Raw genomic sequence first — 3,282 nt, 5'->3', positions numbered from 1 at the left:
CAGGACATCCTAGCTATCGAGTTTTGCTAGGTAGGCCATGGATCGTACGAATAGACTGCCAAGTCGATATACCCACTGGTCGAGTGATTTTAGGTAGAGGTGCCAATCGTGTGGTAATAGTGGATGCTTATCTTGAGTCTCCTCAGAGTGAGAGAGCTCCTATATCCTCTATTGAACTAGAAACAATAGATGATTCATCTGGTAGTGAGACATCATCGAGCAATGGATCTAAAGAAGGGTCCACTACATAGGACATTTATCAGATAACATTGAATGAGCTAATAGAGCCTCAAGATCGAATAAGAGACGCGGACGTTATTGAGATGGACCTTGGCATGCCTAATGAATCGCAGCCAATTAAATTAGGTTCCATGCTCAGTTGGAAAAGAGAGAGGCTTATGTGTCCCTGATTTAGGAGTTCAATGACATCTTTGCTTGGTGACGGGCATTCCCCCCAGTCTGGCTATGCATACTATTCCTCTAAAGTTAGAAAGTAAGGCGCATGCCTTTTGAACTAAGGAGTACAAATTTTGTGGCAAATTTTTGTCAGCCATCTCCATCACTTATACACACAAGGGCTTATAAGCAATGAGGCAAAGCTACTTTTTTTTTGAGAGCTTTTCTTAGGAGAAGGGATATCATTTCTAGGAGTCCATTTGCCTTTCTTTGATGCTTTGGTTGCCTTGGGTGTTGAAGGCATAGCTTCACCTATGATGTAGATACATGCACCTCCTCTCCTTCAATGTCCAAGCCCCCACTATTGTCCATTCTTGTCGATCACATATAATTGACCATTATGTACTTCATGACCTTTTCTCTTATATACCAAACATGCTCACTTGTATGGCAATCCCTTGTAAGCTGTCATACATTTGTAAGAAAAGATTTTTAGTTCATTGTTATTTTTTACAGTGGACTATATTATTATCATCAATGGACTATTTTGCAATAAACCTCTATCTTAAAGTTTAGTATCTTTCACATTACCATTATAAGTTTATCATCATTGAGATAAATAAACTTAACCAATGTTGTGGCATTTGCAATTACTCTCCAGACACAAGAGTGACTATCATCCTGATGAGAGGACACAGATGAGAGGACACTATAATCAACAATATAAAGTAAAACTATAAAACTTGTTTATGGTAGTTTATAAAATAAATTTTCTTATTATGTTCCAACCATATTAATCAAGACCTTACTGCAACTTGTCTATAATGCATTGTTACAAGTAAATCAGAAGGCATGGGAGGCTTTTTCTCTAGCACTTCAATCAATCTTTTTATAGCTCTGTACTAAAAAGGCAATAAAATTTAGAGTAATTGCAAAAAAATATTAAAATATGTAGAGTACTTGCAAAAAAAGATCAAAATAGCAAGGAGACCCTAGATTATATAACTTACAGCTTGGTATTTCCATGGCTTCCTTTCATAGAGTTGATGAGGAAACATTTCCTCTCCACACAGTCTACTCTAATTAGGCTTCAATGAGAGCTGAAAAAAATCATATTTCAATAATCTAGCAAAACAAGATCTCATAAAATCTAACAATACATCAAATTACTTACTTTTCATTGTATGGAATTAGAAGAACCTCAAAAGTTTCAAAGTCAATTGGATTGAACTAATGATCAAATGCACTTGCATCAAGCTCATTTCTCATATAGTATGCGATAGATGGATCAAGAACCTCAATTTTTTTGTTGTATATCAAAGGAGAACTCATGCATTACACACCTAGCAAAGCAATGGAGATAGTAAGCATCAACATGAAATTTTATTGCTAGAAAAATATAGTGAGTAAAAAAAAAGTATATTGTACCTCATCCTAGCAAGAAGAATAATCATTTACTTCTCTCATTTTACTCTTGAGAATTTGAACATAGTCAGAGTCAATAAATACTATATTAGATCTTTTGTTAATATCACCAGGTAAAAAGTAATAGGCATTGAAGCCCTTAAGGTCAGCCCTTTCAAGAAGGGTAGATAGCTCTTCTTCAAAAGATGGAAGTTACTCTACTTCCTTTTCTTTTTCCTTTCTTTTATACTCCCTACATTTATCTACCTGCTTTTTTTTGGCATTTTCCTCTTTCTCATGTAGTCTTGTGTCCTTTTGATGGGTGACATCTTCAACCTTAAGAAATGGATCATCTTTCTTTTTTCTATATAGAGGAACATTTAAAATATTGAAAGCCTTCACATCAGAAAGGGGGATTGGTTCAAGGACCTTTGAAAACCTATATCTCAACCTCCTGAGAATTATAATGTCTTTATCCATAAGTGTAAGACTACATGCATGAGCAACACAAATATAAGAATCTTGGAAAAAATCAATAAAAAAATCTTATGCAACCTCCTGAATATAATTGAGAGCTTCCCTAGTTCATCTAAAACTATCAAGACTATGCTTGTCACAAATTTCTCTGATAAGCCTTTGAAAAGGCAGTTTTGGAATTGCATTATCTAAAGCCTTCATTGCACTTCTAATCTCCTTTAGGCATCTAACATGTTGTGAAAACCTTCTCCTTGGCTTTGATTTCCTTGTAAGTTTGGAAGGATTGGACTGATGAATCTTTGAAGCAAGACCTCTAGAATCAACTTTCTGCTTCCGTGCAGTGGCCTTAGTTCTAGCCATCTGAAATGGAAAAAAAAACCCTCAAAATTAGGACAAATCTGCGAATCTCTAAAATAATATCATCTACAATCACTTAGTAGTAAAAAACACTACTCGCATAGTCTATTTCAAATTTCAATCAAACAATCCAGGCCCAAGATGTGTAAAACACGAACTGGGCCTTCTAGACAAGAGAAACCTACACCTTCTCGCATTTCACACGTCACCTTTTTTTTGGATGTATATTTCATCAAAGACCATTTATGTCTTGAAGTTTTACAAGTCTCATGATAGAACGATGGTCTTCTAGCAGATCTCAAATCTTATTCTCAATGAGTTCAACCCTTGAGAGAAGATCTATCTGAATGTTCACATCAATAATATTTAAATATTATCCACAATGAAAATAAACCTTGTGGGACTTTCAATATGAATGCCAACATCAATATCTAAACCTCAAGTAGAATAATCCATTACTCATATAGTTGATGCACTCATAATTATTATCAACATCAATGGAAACAAAATTATCCTTCTGTGTGATAGCATATGAAATGTGAAATGACTACTATCCATGGGGAGAGGCATGATTAATTATGTTTCATACGTTATAGTGTGATTCGTTACATTGATACAGAGCTAGCTTAGATTTTTTTTAAAAACTTA

The sequence above is a fragment of the Lygodium microphyllum genome, chromosome 9 (assembly GCF_053477565.2).
Source record: "Lygodium microphyllum isolate KBCC chromosome 9, Lygodium_microphyllum_v1.1.10, whole genome shotgun sequence".
NCBI lineage: Eukaryota > Viridiplantae > Streptophyta > Polypodiopsida > Schizaeales > Lygodiaceae > Lygodium > Lygodium microphyllum.
Note: the sequence above shows the minus strand (reverse complement) of the source record.